The sequence below is a fragment of the Cupressus sempervirens genome, chromosome 9 (assembly GCF_028749045.1).
Source record: "Cupressus sempervirens isolate cs-2001-9-10 chromosome 9, ASM2874904v1, whole genome shotgun sequence".
NCBI lineage: Eukaryota > Viridiplantae > Streptophyta > Pinopsida > Cupressales > Cupressaceae > Cupressus > Cupressus sempervirens.
Window position 1 is genome coordinate 598,786,465 of NC_143126.1, and position 19,312 is coordinate 598,805,776.

General features: G+C 40.0%; 1 pseudogene; it reads left to right on the top strand.

Moving 5' to 3' along the window:
- LOC149540102 (dolichyl-diphosphooligosaccharide--protein glycosyltransferase 48 kDa subunit-like) overlaps positions 1-16,477 on the top strand; it is a 30,686-nt pseudogene extending 14,209 nt beyond the window's left edge.
- Positions 16,478-19,312: the final 2,835 nt, after the last annotated feature.

Sequence of the window (19,312 nt, forward strand, 5' to 3'; positions counted from 1 at the left end):
AAAGACTCAAGACTTTTCTATCCAGAATATCAGTGTCATCTGTGCTGCTTTTTGTCAGTTGCTGAAAGTTTTATCTGCTTCACCTAAAGCTGAATCCTAAAGCTGAATTGTCTAGTCCTCCGGTCCTGATATGATCTTCTGTTTCTTTGGTCTCAGTTGTGCAGGTTTGTAAAGATTTATTCACTCTGACCAAGAACAAGTATATTGTTTTCCATATATCAGTTGATTGATGTTCTAATTATATGTCAAATACCATTTTATTTCTTGTTTAATTTTATTCTCTGTATCAGAATTTTATTCACTGTTCCCACAGGCAAGAAATAATGCTCGGGTTCTCATTTCGGGTTCCTTAGATTTGTTTAGCAATAAGTATGATTTTTGACCTATAACTCTCTCTAAAGATAGTGGAAGGGCCCCACAATTGTAATGGCCTCTAGCTTTGTACCCATTGAACACCCACACGATTATTTGAATGATTCAAATTTCATATCAGTTTATTTGGCAAGATCTCTTTATAGACCAAAGTTTTGAGCCAGAGTCACAAGGTTCACCGAATATCGGCCATGAGGTTCGAAATTCGGCGAACTTCAAAACATTAAAAAACAAATTCGTTGATATTCACTTATGGCATCATCTTTTAAGGAAAATACGAGGGTTTTTTCTAAGCTTTCTTTGTTCCGAGCACAAAGATATTTTTCTTTGGCATTTTTCTGTGCCACTGATAGCCGCGTTTTTCCATTTCTCAAACAGGTGAAAAGGATTGCACAAATAGTTGAAGATCAAGAGTTTTGGCCGCAGACCATTCGCTGAATCTAGAGGCGAGTTTTCCAAGGCATGACAGAGATCATAAGGTGCAATGGCAGAAAAAAGGCCAAAATGAATTGTTTAGCTTTGACTTGCAGGTTGCATAAAGTCACACGGTGGTACAAAACTCCCACAAACTCTGTACCTACGATTGCAACATTGCACAACTCCTATAAACCTGCTGAGCCACTGTGATTTATTCTTTAGTTTAGGTTTTATTTATACGTTATTCTTTATTCTATAAAATTCAAAATATGCATTTTAATATCGATGTTAATAGAAAAAATTAGATATATTTTTACTACTTCTAAATTTATTTAATTTTTTTTTTAAATTTTTTTGATGAATAGTCTTTTTTCAATTAATAAAATTTACTAAGATTACAATTCACAAAAAAGGGCTGGGGGATACAAGATCACCTCGCGAATGAGTTTAGATGGCCAAAGCCGGAAAAAGCAACAAGGCCTCAGCCAGAAACTATTAACTATTCATCAAAAAAAAAAATTAAGCTGCCAAGGCAGTGCCAGCAGAGGGAGGATCATCTTTATCATGAAATCTCCACGCATCAGTGGGATTGTGGGGCAGACTGGGAACAGTCCAGCCGTCAGCAACATCAACAGGATCTGGGGTAGTCACAATCTCCGCATCCTTCTTGTCTGGCCGCGGAGGAGAAATTGCCAAGGCCAGCCGAGGAGTCGGGGACCAGCTAGAACCACCATGCGATGGGAAAGCGGAGCGATGCCTCCAACTGCCATGCTCACCGCTGGGAGAGCGATGGCGGGGACTCTGGGGGCGCAGCGTGTGTGAATGGCGGCCAAAGGACTAGTGTCGGGAACGGCGACCGCAGAACGAAGAGGCATCGGCCGAGGCATCCGGAGGCACTCTGGCAATGGTGCATGGAGCATTGCTCCAATGATTTAACAATTCCTATAAGTGCGCAACTTCCAGGGCAACTTTATTAGCTTGCACCTGTATCTGCATAATGACATTGTTACAAATGCATGCCTTAGTGTACATTGCAATGTTAACATCCAAAAAATTGTGAGTGAATAAAACTGCATTCCTATCTTTCCATAGAGAAAACAAAATTTCCATCCTGAAGGTATGCCAAATCTCGGAGAACTTTCAAAGAATTCTAGGAGAATCACCCAGCAGGATCATATGCCATGAAAAAGGTTCGGGCCTGAAAGGCTTGAAAAAATCATGAATCCAGTGCCAATAATTCTGAGCACGCTTGCAAAATCAAAAAATATGCAAAAAGGACTCAGGTTGACCACAGAAGGGGCATCTAGTATCAGGAACCCCAATGTGCTTGAGCCGAGGCCCCAGGGGAAGACCTTGGAAGGCAAGGCACCAAGCAAAGTGGGCAATCTTAGGTTCAGTAATGGCACTCCAAATGATGTCAAAACGTTTTCTCCATTGAGAAAGCGAAGATTGCAAATGCCACTGTTGATTAAGCGTGTCCACCATTGGAAGGTGGGGCGAAAGCCATCTATACCCCATGTTGGGCTTATAATTGGTAAATGGAGTGGCAGGATACCACTTCCAATCATGCCACCAAGGACGAACAGACTGAATCCCCACTTTATGAACTAAGTGCACAGGGATGGAAGACAACAGAAGGTCAAAAGTCTGGCGATCGAAACTAACAAGGTGGTACTGAACTTGCATATCCTCCCATGACCTGAAATTCATGGTGACTCTTGAAAAAATAGCCTTGGTAGTGTGGATGCCATGTTTAAAGAAACGCAGAGCACTAGCACCTTGAGTCTTGGCAAGAGGAGTGCCCCGGATGGCAAACAAGGGAGACCACCAAATGTTTTGTTGATTTAAGGATAGCCCATTGTGAAACTCATCACCAGCCCAACGAAGCCAAGGTTTAACAGCTTCCCAGGCTTTCCAGATGCTCTTTATAACAAAAGAGCCCTGTATGACCACTGGTTCACGCATAGTGAGAAGGGTCTGAAAACCAATCCCCTTCTATGCCGCTCTGTTAATAGAGAAGCTGGAAGAAATGCAATTCCTTACTAGTATCTTCCAGGCTTCATCTCCAAAAATAGCTCTGATAATCCATTTAGCACAGAGGGCAAGGCCTTGCTTCCGAGTGGAAAGCAAGCCGAGACCCCCAGATTCCCTTGGGAGACAACAGAAATCTCAAGCAACTCTGTGAAAACCATGATGGTCAGAACCAGAGGCCCAAAGAAAATCTTTGAGCAAACGTTCTAGCTTGAGATAGGAAGCTTTGGAGGGAGCCCAACAGGAAGAATAGTACACATGGGTGGCAGCTAGAATCTTAGAACAAATTTGGAATTTACCAGCAAGAGAAAGCAGCTTAGTGATTCAATAATCAAGCTTTTTGCTAATCTTTGCAAGCACAACATTCCAAAGTTCCATAGGGGAAGCCTGGAAAGAAAAGAGAATGCCAAGAAAGCGAAAGATTTCTCCATGAGTAACCCATTTCCATTGAAACTGGCTGAGCCAAAGTGGAACTGGCAAGAAAGACTGGCGGTAACAGAGCGTTTTATGCCATTGAATGGCAGAGCCAGAGGCTTGAGAAAAAGTGTCCAGACAATTTAAAGCATTTTTAATATTTTCTTCATCTTCAAGAAGAGTAAGAAAAGAATCATTAGCAAAATGATTATTGACTAACTGGGAGGAAGAATTAGGCAAGAAAATGCCACGGACTAGTCCTGAAGACATAGAGTGAGCAAGTAAATAACCAAAACTTTTAGCAGCAAAGACATAAAGTGCTGGAGCTAGCGGACAACCTTGCCTGATGGAGCGAAAAAGCCAAAAGCTTCAAATTGCAAATTATTGATGATGATGCAAGCATTAGCGTCACCAAAGAGCATCTCCACGGACTGAAAGAAATTGGGACCAAAACCCAGAGCCTGAAGCATAGCCAAAATGAAAGGCCATTCAATGCGATCATAGGCTTTAGCAAAATCTATCTTTAAAAAGATAGCCTGCTACTTGGACTTACGGGCCCATTCCATACCTTCCCAGACAGCAATGATGTTGTCAAGAATATATCTGGATTTGATGAAGCCAGTTTGTTCAGGCCGCACAATTAAAGGTAGCATATGGCAGATTTTGAGAGAGAGTGCCTTGGCAATGATCTTATAAGACACATTCAGGAGGGTGATGGGCCTCCAATTGCATATGTCCTCAGGATCACCATCTTTAAGTATGAATTTAATATTGCCTTTATCTATGATCACTCCTAGGCTTTTAGAATGATATGCTTCAAGATAGACTTTGTGCAGATCAGGACCAATTTGCTCCCAAAGACGTTTGTAGAATTCACAGGAAAATCCATCACACCCAGGGGATTTGTCATCCACCATGGAGTAAACTGCCTCTTTAAGGTCTCAGAGAGAAAGAAGTTTCTCACAGAAAGCGCGTTGCTCAACTACAAGGCGGTTTGGAGTAACAACAATACACTTTCTAATAGCCTCCTCCTGAGCAACCGAATTGCCCTGCGAAGCAAAGACATTCTCATAGTGAAGAACAAAAGCTTGCAGGATGTTAGGCAGACTGGAAAGAACATCAGTTCCCTGTTTTATCTTTTTAATCCCAACATTGGTATGACGGGCTCGGAGAGCCTGGAAGAATTCCTTTGAAGCTTTCTTGCCAACCTCCAACCAATGGAGACAGGCTTTGATTTGGGCTCCTCGGGCGGCATAGTTATCAGCAATTTGCTTATCATGGCGAAGCTTGGCAAGCTGAATTTTTAACTCCACATCAAAGGGGTTAAAGGTGAGAGCTTCAGAGGCTTTTTTGAGGGCAAGGGTGTTGGCTTCATAAGACCGTTTTCTGAACATAGCCAACTGGCGGCCGTAGATGCGCAAAAATTGAGCAGTTCTGGTAATGGCGTCATTCCACCATTGAATCCAACCTCGATGGGAATGCAAGCATGGCTCCAAGTTCCAAACACATTGGATGTGGAAGATGGTGGAAGCATGCAACAACACAGACATTTTGAGGAAGAATTGAGACTTGGCCACCTTGGAGACAGCTGTTTGCCAAGAAATGCCAAAATAAATGGGATAGTGGTCTGACAGCGTCACATCTGTCAGGGGAATGACAGGAAAATCATGATCTTCAGAAAAGGAGAGAAAAGATTGTGCCGAGATCATAGCACGATCAAGACGTTTCAATATGCGGTCAGGACCGGCTCAAAAATTGGACCAAGTGTGCCAAGCCCCACAACCATAGCGGCGGTTTGTATTGGGATCAAAAAGGCCCAATTTATGTTGCATGTAAAACCAAGCTTCTCTTTCCCCAGCTATCCAATGGAAAGGCAGAATGCCATCTTTGTCAGAGGCCACTTCAACCATATTGAAGTCCCCACACAGGACCCAAGTTCCTGGTGGCAAGTTGTCAGCAAGCCAAACCCACATTTGTGCCCTTTCCACAGCATCATTCGAGGCATAAACATTAATGACTCCAAAAGAATGATTGTTAATGGAGAGCAAAAGCCAAATAATACGGTGTGTGGGGTTAGAACCGTGTGAGATAATAGCAGAATGAAGGCGAGGTGATAGGAGAGTAACTACACCACCTCGGCCAGCTTCATGCTATGAAGAAAACATAACGCTATCCTGCCAAATGACGCGACATGCAGCAGAAAGCATGAAAAAAGAAATCTTAACTTCTTGCATGCAAAGAAAATTTAAATTCTCAGGTCTGTGACGGGTATCCCGGACATAGAACTTTCTGGGGAGGTCTGTAAGACCTCAAACATTCCATGAAATGAAGTTCATGAGAACTCTTCCATATCATCCTCGTCCTCTAAGGAGGAGTAGCTATTCTGCAAAAAGGTAGAAACCGGGTGGAAGTCAGATGGGAAATCCTTTGGACTGACAGCCTGTCATTTTACCCCTGATATCTCCGCACAGCTAGGAGGACTGCGAGAACGCCTTGTTGCTGGTGGTACTATGGAAGAAACGACAAGAGGAGTACGAGCCCCAGCCAAGGGCGAGGCCCTAGCGGCCACCTTGATCCCCTGCGAACCAGCAGGGTTTGAAACCTGCGAAACTCCTAGAACAAGTGCAATGGAAGCCGCTGGCGGCTCCACGCTAGTAGGCATTGATACTTCTGTGGAAGTAGGAGGAATCGCGGTAACTGCTGCATAGGATGGCTTAGGGGCCAAGGGATTCAAGGTAGGCTTGCCCTTGCACCCAACAGTAACCCATTCTTCTTTTTTTCCTTTGGCCTGTTTGATAGGCGTCGCTTTAGGCTGGGGTTTGACCCTAGGCGTAGCCAAAGGGCAATCCCTGATCTTGTGTTCCGCAAATTAGCACCTATAACAGGTGTTAGGCAGGTTCAAGTAAAGTACCTTCTGTGAGAAGGTTTGAGTGCCAATCTGGATTTCCACAGAATCCTTGAGATCTTTGGAAAGATCAACTTCAATGCAAACACGTCGGTGAGGGCGAGCATTAAAAAATTTCTCAGGCCAACAGGGCAAGGGTAGACCTGGGAATTCGACCCAAACAGGAACCCTAAGCTTTTTATCATCCGAGATAGTGAAGTCTCAGGACCATTTCTGAAAAACAAGCAGAGAGGAACGCACAGACAAAGGGCCATTGGTAAAGACCGCGTCTGCTTGCAATGGGCTAGCAAAGCAAAATAAAAAGAAACCTTTGGTAAGGTTTTGCACAACATCAATGAAGAGTCCAGCATTTGTTGACCCATTCTCTGAGCATAGCTTCAGGAGGAGTCCTACCAACAAAATACCCTATCAAGGTATGTTGCTCTAACCAATCACATGCAGCATCAAATTCTTGCAAAGGAAGGATAATATCAGGATTACCTCATGGAAAACCTTCGGGACAAACTTGCGTGGGCGTTTGTTCGATGGCGGCGCCATGGCAGTCCGAAGCAGCAGTATGAGCACCAGAAACATCTGGTTCACCACTGGCCGGAGCCATTAAATCCTAATCTAAAGCTGCCGCAATAAATGCGGTATGACAAGTGCCGACAGAAGGGGCATGCAAGCGAAGGGCCGTACGCAAAAAACTAAAAGTTCGCATGAAGCAAGAAAACCCTAGCAGAGCGAAAAATCCGTCAGTAAATCAATTTTTGTCCTACTTCTAAATTAAGTATATTATATTACATATAACGTATTATATAATTTTTTATAGATATGATTTTATTTATAATTTATAGTAATTTAATTTTTATATTTATATAATTAAATTAAATCATGAAATTCTTCTAAGGCAAATTTTATGTCGTTTTTTCTCCTTGTCTAACTTTATCTGAGTTTTATTGTTGCTAAATTAGAAGTCCAACCTTGTGACATAGATTTTGAGTTCCACATCATCAAATACAGTGCTAAATCAGTATGTTATGTTGATGTATCTTAAGATACAAATAAAAAAGGTAACTATTGGTTGTGAAATCAGTGTTGAAAGACATGCTTGGTAGTCTGGCGACTATCTTTTGTGAACTTACTTTAGTTAGGATTCCGAGTCTGACAAGCATGGATGTGGGCCAAAGTCATAAGTATTATGACTGATTTTAAAGCTTTTATTCACTAGAAATAGAAGCATGTCTGTCAATGATTTGAATGTGTGCTTTTGTTCTTTTGCCTTTAAACAATACATGTCATTGTATGACATGTCAAGATTCTGATTTGCTAAATTTTAGTATGATAACTGTCAATATTATTTAAACATTCACGTAAGCGAAAAGTAATATAAAGTTGCCTGATTAATTTGAATAGAGTATTCTACTATTTCCATATCTGTCTGCATATATCACAGTAGCGGAAGCGCCATCATTTTTGAAGAGGAGTGTGGTCCTTGTTATGTTAAAAACTTAAAAGTTTTAGCAAATAGTTGAAAAATTTCTCTTTAGCCTTTCAATTAAAAGTTGATCGTTGAAATTTTATGTTTGCAGGTATGCAAAGAGTGGTAATGAGCAGTTTGTATCTGAATTGTGCAAGTGGGACTTCCATGAAAGGGGACATCTTAAGGTGGGCTTTTAGAGCAACACATTTGAAATGATGTAATGCTACCTGAGAGGATTAACACCAATACATTAATGTTCACTATTTCGTTGCTCTATGATATATCAATGGATTCCTCTTTGCCACATTTAATTGTAAACTGTTACTTCTGCTGTGAATTAAAGTTTGTATTTCAACTGCAGGCTGTGAATGTCAAGCACCATAAAATTGTGGAGAATGTTGAACCTGCCATGTATCGAATCACTGATCACCTAGTTTGTAAAATAATTTCTTTGGATACATGTTTGTTGATCTGGCCAAATTGCAAACCATTTAAAGCATTTTGATATTATAGAGTGATGCTTGATCTATCACCACTTTTGGTATAGTAAAAATATAGAATGTCTTCTATTGACAGGAATACTCTGTGGAAATCTATGAGTGGACTGGCAAGGATTGGAGGCCTTATATTGCAGATGATGTTCAAGTTCAGTTTTACATGATGGGTCCCTATGTTCTGAGGACCCTGTCTCACAACAACAAGGTTTGGAATAAATAGATAAAATGTCACATTATTATAGATGGAAAATTATTGCCATAGCAAGAAATTTCCTTGCAGTAAATATATTGTTTCTCGCTCTAGGAAAATTAAGTTCAATTATTTCCCATTTTTTTGGAGAAACCTTTTGATATGTTGTGATCTTTATTGTTGCAGGGTTTATATTCTACTTCATTCCAAGTTCCTGATGTGTATGGCGTTTTCCAGTTTAAAATTGAGTACCAAAGGCTTGGTTACACAAGTCTTTCGCTTAGCAAGCAGGTATGGCATTATCAGATTAATATGTGTATTGGAAATTGTAGGAATGTTCTCCTCTCTTATCTTTCCCCAACTCGTGCCACCTCCAGGAATCCTGCCCTCTTATCGCATTTGTAAAAGACCGGATTGCATAGTATTGTCTAGTATTGTATCTTGCATATTGTCTCTCGTGGACAACCATGAAGCAACATGGACATAACTACCATTACCTGTAAACATACTCAAAAAGAAAATATCAACTTGTAATTTAAGTGTACAATATGCTAGTTTGCTTGTTACACACAGTAAACTTCAAACATTTGTTTGTTGTCACTTCTCATGTTTTATAATATCATATCAACTTATCAAGTGTTTTTCGTGAATTTGCCATCAGAAGTATTGGCACATCCCCCATTTAGAGATGTTCGGAGGACTTGGGGATGGGGATGAAATGTCCCTCTCCTGCATTATGTTAAGTGAGGAAAAGGCAGGCCCTTGAGATAAAATGAAGTCAAATAAAATTCTAAATCAAATAAATCCCATCGTTGAGTTTCTGAGAAACTCTAAAAGAACTTAAGATTTGGTAGATTTCTGCTCTCAAAATCTTATGGAGCTTCTTGCAGGAGCTTGGAAATGGCAAGCGAACAGAAAGGAAACATTTTGTCAATATTTTCTCTCTGGTAATAGTCACGCACACTGATGAAATTCTTAGTCTATGTTGAATAAAGAGAGTGGAGAATGGCGTGCGATCTGCAGACTGCGGCTAGGGCCTGCGTGCCCTAGCGCGCCCCGTGACTGGTTTCTTCTACCTGCTGCGAGCTGCTGTGACATTTTGAAGGCGGGTGCTTGCTGTGGATTGCGTGGACGTTGCTGTTTCTGGCGGCTTGTACCTCCATCGACCGTGGGTGGGCGTCGGTGTCTCATCCTTTGCCACTGCTGTGTACGTGGTAGGGTCTGCGGGGGGTGTGGTTGAGGGGCTTCTGCCCTTCTTCCCTTCTTTAATTTGCTTTGTCCGGGCCCCAGGTGAATGGGGGAACTTGGATTCGCCTCCTCCATGCTTCCTGGTGGAGATTTGGAGATGGGTGATCCGATTTCGATAGTGCATGCCAGTAGTAAGGGTTTGGATGGTAAACTCCAATCGGGAGAAGGAGAATCTTCTTCAAATGGGAAGATACGAGTATAGAAAATTAATAGATGTTTGCAAAAAGCCGAGGTCCGACCAATTTTGGTTATCCAACTTGAACAGGTTTCAGAGGATGTCGAGTACTGGAGCAATCATGCTCTTATTTGCAAGTTTTTGGGCCTCCGCCTTTCACTGCCTGTGTTAGATTCTTGGGCCCGTCGAGTGTGGAACCCAGAAGGAGATATGGAGATTCTAGTAGCAGCTAACAATTATTTTGTGGTTATCTTCTCAAGCATGTCAGACAGGAATAAGGCTTTTGAAAGGGGCCCTTATTTTTTTAATCAGGTGGGACTTTTTACTAAGCCTTGGCATGCAGGCTTTAACTTTGCTAAGGAAATCCCTTCTCGAGTTCTGGTGTGGGTTCGCTTGCCAAGACTTCCTTTGGAATTTTGGAGGGAAGATATTCTTCACTCAATCTCGATGCTTCTAGGAAGACTTGTGGGACCAGCTACACAGACTCAAGATCGCAAGGTAATCTCTTTCGCTCGTATTTGTGTAGAAGTTGATTTAAATAATCCGTTGCCAAACTCTATGGAGATTTGTATGGGCACAGTTTCTTGGATTCAGCAGCTGGATTATGAAACCTTATCATTTAGGTGCAGAATCTGCCATTAGTATGGACATTTATTTCGCAAATGTTCCGGGAATAAGAACCCCAACTTGGATGCTCCCAAACCCCCTAGAGTGGACAAGGGGAAGGCTAAATTATCTAATGGACCTGTTGATAGTGAGGGATTTACTCAGGTTAAATCTTGTAACAGAGGTAAAGGTAAGAAGAGAACCTAGATGGATAGGTGGACTGACGACACCTTTAACAAGTTTGATGTTCTTAGAGACATGGTCCAAGAGTAAGGTGTTCCAGTTGAGATTTCTCTTGAGGCCAAAGGTCAACACGAGATTCTAGTTGGGGATATGCAAAGTGAGGATCAGGTTCTAGTTATAGGGGATCTACAAGCCAGGCAGCTGGATATTGATTTGCCTCCTCTTGTTCAGGATATTGGAGATATTTGTGGGTCACAACGTTCGAAGGGCCCAGTCTTGACAACTCTGAACCCCTTATGCCTAAAGGAACCTCTAATTCTGCAAAGAGTAATAAGGCCCCTCTTGCTTTAGGCATACAGTAGAAATCCTTCAAAAAGGGGGCCTTTAGATAAACCAACAAAGAGTGATAGAATGTCTGGTCAAGAGAAGGTGAAGATTATGGGTGAAAATTTAGTTGAGTTTGGGTCGGTGAAACCCATTTATTCTCATTTCTCTCACCCCCATAAATGATTGTGATTTCATGGAATGTAAGGGGGTTGAATAGCATCCCTCACAAAAGGCTGTTCATAGATTAATTGAGTCTTAGTCTCCTGATTTGGTCTTTATTCAAGAAACGAAACTTTCATTGGATGGTTTGGCTAATTGTGCTACTTGTATCTGGCCCCAGGGCTCTTGGCAGGGGGTGGGTACCTTGAACTTTTCAAGTGGGGTGGCTTGCTTCTGGAACCCAAGGAAAGTCTCCCCCTTATGGTGGATTTCCAGTTGGTCCTCCATTTCTTTGGTTGCTACTAGCTTTGTGACTAGAGAAAGGTGCCTCCTATCCAATATTTATGCTCCTACTGATTTTATAGGTAAATCCCAGTTATGGGCTCATATTAGTTTCATCTGGTCCCTAGATCCCTTTTTCCCATGGATTATTGCTGGAGATTTTAATGCAGTTACTAGTCTAGAGGAGAAGCGGGGTGGGCTAGCTAGGCTGGACCCATCTTCTAATTTACTTAGAGATATGATTGGCTCATTGAATCTCATTAATGTGAAGCAAACCAATGGTATCTTTACGTGGAATAATCAAAGATGTAGTGGTGAGGCTATCTCGGAAAGACTTGATAGATGTTTGGTTTCATGCTACTGGTTGGACAATAGGTGGATCACCAATTCTGAAATTCTTGAGTGGAGGGGCTCAAATCATTGGCCCATTAAGCTTTCCATCACTTCATACTGAGTGACCAAGAATCCCTCTTTCAAATTTTAGCTGATGTGGCTCAGAGATTTGTCTTTACCTGATCTTATGGTGAATTTGTGGTATGAGGGGATGCCTACTCATGGTACGGCCATGTACACTTTGAGTAAGAGGCTTCAACATGTGAAGTACAAGCTTAAGAGATGGAACAAATAGTGCTTCGGGTTGCTACATGTTCAGAAGACTGATGCTCAAAACAAGCTGGATGATATTACTCACGAGATTCGTGACCATGGGTTGAACTCTGAGCTGAGTAAAGCTGAGTCCGCTACTCTTAAGGATCTGGAAGAATGGGAGTTTCGAAAGGAGATTTTTTGGAAGCAGAAATCTCGTATCGACTGGCTTCAGGAGGGGGATAAGAACACTTCTTTCTTTCACAACTTGGTTAAGGCACACAGGCATAGGAATTCTCTCTCCTTTCTTGTCTTAATGGATGGAGCACAAATATTTTCTTGTGAAGATATTTCTAGGGAAGTAGTCAATTACTTCTCCGCTCTCTTCTCTAGGGAGGATCTTTCTGTGGGGCCTGAGCAGGACATTTTGGATTGTATCCCTCACCTTGTCTCTACTGAGATGAATGGCACCCTCTTAAGTCCTATCCTACTTTCTAAATTGGAGAAATTTATGTTCAATATGAAGAAAGATAAGGCCCCTAGTCCAGATGGTTTTTCGATTGAGTTTTTTCAAGAATTTTGAGAGATAATAAAGTATGATCTCCTAGAGGTGGTCTAGGAGTCACATAGAAATAAACAGATGCTAAAGTCTCTGAATTCTACCTTCTTGGCTCTTATACCTAAGAAAGAAGGGGAAAATCGGTTGGACCAATTCAAGCCTATAGCATTATGTAATGTTGTTTATAAGATTATCGCCAAATTGATTGCCGAGAGGCTCAAGCCATTCCTTGGTTCTTTGATCTCTGCTGAACAAGGTGGATTTGTTGACGGAAGACAAATTTTGGATGGGGTTGTGATAGCAATGGAGGTTTTACACTCTATGGCTATTTCTAAGGAGAAAGCTATGTTTATTAAACTGGAGATGGCCAAAGCTTATGATCCGGTGAGATGGGAGTTCTTACAAAAAATTCTTTTGACTTTCAAGTTTGCTGAGGAATGGGTGGATTGGGTTCTTAGCTATGTGACCTCATCCTCCTTCTTAGTTCTTATTAACGGAGAACCTTCAGAGCTGTTTGGTGCCTCTCGGGGACTTCAACAAGGGGACCCTCTATCTCCCTACTTATTCATTATCATGGTGGAGGGTCTTGGTAGATTTTTGAAAACTCAAGTGCGGCATGGACTTATCCAAGGTTGGAGCTAGAATAATGACTGTCCTTCGTATTCTCATCTTCAGTTTGTGGATGATACCAGAATGATGGGCATGGCTAGAATCAATGAGGAAGTGAACATCAGAAAAGGTTTGGATACCTATTTGCAAGCCTCGGGTCAGAAAATTAATGAGGATAAATCTTTCATTTATTTCTTTAATACTGCTCAGCTTATTCAGAATAGGATTACTGGAATTCTTAGATTCCAAATTGGTTCCCTTCCCTTGATGTATCTCGGGGTCCCTTTTTCCGTGGGTTCTCAGTGGATGGATTACTGGTAGGGCATTTTGGATAAATTCAAGAGTAAGGTTAGTCATTGGACTTATATATGGTTATCTTCTGCTGGGAGAGTGGTTTTGCTAAAGAATGTAGCGTAGTCTCTCCCCATTTATAGGTGTTGTGTTCAAGTCCCACCCTCTAATTTTTTGAAGGACTTTGATGCTTTATCTCGGCAATTCCTTTGGTCTGGTAGCTTTTTTTCCTCAAAGTGGAGCCTAGTCAAGTGAGACTCGATGTGTAGACCAAAACATGCTAGTGGCCTTGGGCTTCGCTCGATGGCTCTTGTTGTCACGTCCTTGGCTGCAAAGTTGTACTGACAATGGTGTAACAATCAAGATCAAGACTAGGCCAAGATCCTTTCCCATAAGTGCTTTCTTGGTGCGGATTGCTCAGAGGTGCCATGATTTCCTTTGTTGGATAAAGGTTCGTGTATTTGGGATGCTCTTAAGAAGGAAGCCCATCTTGTTAAGGAGGGTCTCTTTTGGATTTGCAAAAAAATTTTAGATACTCTTTTTTGGTAGGATTCTTGGGATGGCCATCCTCCCATTATTTCTAGTTTTCCCCAGCTTCTACCCCTTTCCCATACTTTTACTAATGCTAGTTGGCTTAAGGTGGAGCATTTTAAGACCGTCAAACACCTGGGTCAGGTTGAGGTGACTTGCTAGAAGGATTCTCAGGAGTGGTCGGTTGGTGGCTCTATTGAGGATCGTGCCCTTCTTTCTAAAGTTTTGGAGACTAGGTTTTGCAACTCACTTAACAGCAGGGACAGCTTGGCTTGGATTCTTAGTCCAAAGGGTAATTTCATAGCAGCTCAAGGATGTGCTACACTTGACAGGAACTTGCATGGTATGGCTGAAGTGCACTAGTGGAAGAAGGTTTGGAGCCACTTTTCTTGGCCCAAATGTAATTTTTTCTTATGGTTGTTGGCTCAAAAGAAATGCCTCACTTTGGAGAATCTTCGCAAATGAGGCTTTCAAGGACCTTCGGTTTTCTTTCTTTGTATGCACAATGAGGAGTGTGCATCTCATTTGTTTTCTCTCTACCCTTTCTCGAGAGAGATATGGCATAGATGGTGGGAGGCTTGGTGTCATGGGTGTATTCATGCCACTTCTCTTATTGATTTCTAGGAAAGTTTAGGCAGACCTCCAGCGAAGACTTATTTCTTACAGGTTGCCTGGATGGTTGGCTTGATTTTCATTCTCTGGAACCATTGGCTGGAAAGGAATCGTAGAATTTTTTGAGACTCCAAATTAGGAAGCATTCAATTATGGAAGATGATTCTCAATAGGCTCCAGGAAACAATTTATGCAAAGTGTGATATGTCTAATATTATAGAGCCTGGGGATCATGTTATTTTGAGGAATCTAAACCTAGAAGTTAACAGCTGGAGAGTCATTCTGGGAAAAAGACCTAGCAATGTTAAGCAGTAGGTGTGTCAGGATGGGAGGTGGTCTCCTCCCCCAATTGGGATTTTGAAGATCAATATGGATGGTTCTTCTCATGGAAACCCTAGTCATGCTGGTATTGGTGCTATTGGTTGAGACAGTGTGGTGATGCAGTTTTTATCCTCTCCATTTACAAGGGTCACCATTCTAATAATCTGATGGAGGCCCTGGCTATTAAGGTTACTATTGAGCATGGTTGCACTTTAGGATGGCGGAAGATCATCTGTGAGTCTGATTCTCAGATTGTTGTGGATATGCTAAATAACTAGAGGTTGGACGATGTTAGTTGGCAACTTGCCTCTATGGCCAAATAGATTCTAAGTCTTTGTAAGTCCTTGGACTCTGTCTCCTTTCGTCATATCCCTCACAAATGGAATAGAGTAGCGGACTATCTGGCAAAGTGGGCTTCAATGAATGTGGGTGGATGGGATGTTAATGGTAGGGATGAGTTACCATATGAGTATTGTGAGATCATTGATCAATTGCTATTAGAGGACATGAGTATGTAGTGTTGTTTTGGGCCTTTGGCCTTTTCTCTATACCTTGGATTTGATTGAATAAATTTTTACCCCTCTTTTTCCAAACAATAGTCACACACACAAAATCAATCCTTTGTTCATGCCAAAATGGTATGTAGATTTTGTTTTGACAATGAAATTTTTTACAGCTAAGCTGTATGATAAGAAAACTTAACCGCGCATTGAAGCTTGACTTCCTTTTTTGTTGTTTAAAAATATTCTGTTGTTACGAGCATCCACATGAGACTAAAATAAGCTCTTGCAAGCACAACCACGAGACTACTATTAGTTTCTTTTAAGCAACCACACTAGAAACTACCTATTGAAGACCAAGAGTCACAACTTAGTTCTACTTAGAATTTCATAGTAATGTCGTATTGAGGTTTGAACTTGGGTTTGCACAGTGAGAACTTGATTTTTTAACCAATTAAGCTCAACCTCTTGGACAATTTTGTCTTTCTTGGTAGATGGTATAGATAATATTTTGAAGGATATGTTTGCCACATATTTAATATAACATTGTGTCAATGAGAAAGAACTACACGTTGTCTTTTGTAAAAACATTCTTTTTAGAATATAGTACACTACTATTTGAGTGATTAGGAGTTTCTTTTTCAAGGATGACTAAAATTTAGTTTCATTCAGTTTACTTTAAGATTTTAAAATTTTTTAGGTAATTTTTTTGTATTCTAAAATTCTATATGTTCATTTAGTAGTCATCTTCCCACCATCCCTAAAATCCAGATTTTTAGCTGTCTTCCATTAAACCTTGTTTCCACGTACCTAAAATCATGAAAAGGCTGATTATATCAATCTGAAATATGATAGGCCTTGACAATGTCAAAAACTATGTGCCTTTCTTGTGCTTTCATTTAGGAAGCTAAAGTGTGGCTTGGACTAAACTATTCGATTTTATTCTTAATTTATAGATTCTTGTAAGGCCTTTCAGACACAATGAATATGAAAGGTTTATCATTTCTACATATCCATACTACGGGGGTGTGATTTCCATGGTAAAAGATCTTGCATGTTCACTAGCTCAACACCTCACATTTTTGATTGGTTGTTTATTTATATTTATTGGTAGTTCAAGCTTTAATGAATTTTTTATCTATCCTTTTCATAGATGGTTGGTTTCTTTATTTTTGGTCATGTTTTCTTATATCATAAATGAATAAGGATCAAGTGAGATGTCTGCATTGGGGTGCCAACGACAAATAAATTTATCATGATAGTTGCTTAGGTTTTTAAGACAAATTTGAATTGTCTATAGGAATACTAGCTAAGAATGGCCACTTCTAAATGTACTATCTAATTTTGCTTCCCTACAAAAAAAATTTTGGTCATTGAAAGTTCTTCTAAATCACTTGAAAAAATAGAAATTCAGAGGAATATTTTCCATTTTCACTGTATTCACATAATATTATACATGTACATATACAATTGTGTGCCAAATGCATAAAGCTACAAGAAAGGAAACAACTGTAGGAAAGCTATAGGAAAAGAAAGAATAGTTTAGGAAACAAATGTAGCAAAGCTATAGGAAAAGAAAGAATAGTTTAGGAAAGAAAGCTCTTTCAATATTAGAAACAATCTAATATTGCAACACTCCCCCTCAAGTTGGTGCAAGATATCCCACATGCCCAACTTGCCCAAAAACTTTGAGAACACTCAACTTGAAACTGCTTTGGTTAGAATATCGGCCAGCTGATCTTCTAATTGAATCTTAGGCAGCTCCACAATCTTCTCATCCAACTTCTCCTTAATAAAGAATCTATCTACCTCCGCATGATTTGTACAATCATGTTGAACAAAATTATGAGCAATATCACATGTTGCTTTATTGTCACAATATAGTTGAATTGACCACCTAAGCGGACAACCCAAATCTCTCAGGAGAAGTTTTAGCCACAATGCTTCACATACTCCAAGTGTCATACCTCAAAATTCTGCCTCCCCACTTGATCATTGTCATGTCCCCTTTTTGGAGGTAATTTGATTTAATTAATTTAATTAATTAAGTTGTCCAAAATAATGAATATTTTATGAGGATGACTAATTAATAATTTTAATTAAATAAATAAGTGGTATTAAGTTAATTATTTATAAATTTATCAAATAAACAAATATTAAAAGGTAACTTTATATTTAATTAATTTAATAAAGTGACTTGAATTATAAAATATTTTATAAAGTCACTTAATAAATAAAATAATGTTCTAGAAGTTTCTAGAGAAAGTGGAGAAAAAAGAATAAATAGGCACCCTGGGCTTCATTCTCAATAGGCAGATTCGATATTGTTGTTGTTGTTGTTTCACTTTGTGGAGCCTAGGGTTTCTGCAGATTAATTCTTTGTCATAGGAAATGAAAACTTCCTATTGATAGCAATTTTGAGGGTGTGAAATATCACTTGAATTATTGTAGCTGGGAGGAAGATACTTCAGTCTTCTATTTGTGCTACATTGAGAAAAAATATTTGAGTACAAAAAGCAGTAAAAAAAAAAAGCAATCTGAAAAAGCAATCCAAAAAAGCAGTCCAAAAAAGCAATCCAAAAAAGCAGTTTGAAAAAAATAGTCTGAAAAAGCAATTTGAAATAGAAAATCTAAAAAGAAGATCTGAAATAGCAAAGCAGAAAGGCAACATTGGTGAAAATTATTATAGCCATCTACAACTAGGTTCCTTTGTTAGCATTGCATTTTAGGTGTTATAAGTTTCAGCTATAGGTGTGCATTATACCAACATTATCATTTTTGTAATCCATGTAAATGTCAAGTGTCTTGGCCATATTTCATTAGCATTGTATTAGAAATTTCATTGCAACTAAGGAGATAATAGTTTCTAGTGTCATTTGAGAAATTCAATATCATTTATTATCAACTAGTTAGTTTCATGCCAACTGTTTGTAAAAATGCCAGTTGGTTGTACGTGTTCATTTATCATGCTTAGATCATATATATGCATTGAATATTGCCAAAATTAGTTGCACATTCATGTTAGGTTATTGTTTAGACAATCTAAAGTCTTCTTGCAAGCATTCTTATTGATGTAAATTAAAGAAAAAAGCCATTTTAGCGAACTGAAAAGTTATATCAGTCATATGTACCTTGTATGCAAATTGTTTGACAAAATTTTTTGAGCCTTCAATCAAAAGTTTTCAATTAGATTTGAGCAGGGTCATTATAGTGGTATAAGAGCTACATTCCTTCCATCCTGAGGGTTTAGCAATCACATGCAGCCACCTAGATTCTACACTCGTAGGCAAGCTTGGTTTGACAGGGAACAAGATTTTAACAGGCAACCAGACACCATGGGTGATAGGCAAGAGCATAGCCCACCAAGAGACAATAGGAATGAGGATCAGGAAATAAGGAAATTTTACAGAGCAATGGTTACAAGAGAAGAGTGGATGGCTAAGGCTTTGTAGGCACTCACCACCGTAGTTGAGCGCATGAACACATAGAATAGATGGAATCAAGAGCAAGAAGTTAACAGGAGTGCAATGGGATCACCTAGAGTTCATGGAACTACTTCCAAAATAGAAAATAGGCCTACATGATCCACCTTCTTGAGAGAAGAACATACAATGGAAGAGAATGATGAAGATGTTGAGGAGCCTACCTTTGCTGATGTATATATGGATGCTCATGACGAATGGCAATGATTGACACCAGGAGCTCAAGAGCTCATGCATTTTGATCATTTTGTACAAACGAGGATGGACTACTACAGGTTTCAACAAGAGAGGAGACCTTGGAATTAGAATAAGGATCTCAAGCAGGCTACTAATAAGCTTACACTACCTATGTTTGATGGAAGTGGCAAATCTACTGCACAGTCATGGATTCATAAGTTGGATACTTTCTTGGCTCTTTGACCCATGATAGAAGAAGAAGCCATCAAGTTTGCCACTTTGCACCTGGAAGGAATAGGACATGAATGGTGGTATCATGGATTGGTTACATTGCAACATAATCAGATTACATCTTATCAGGAGTTTGTGGATAGATT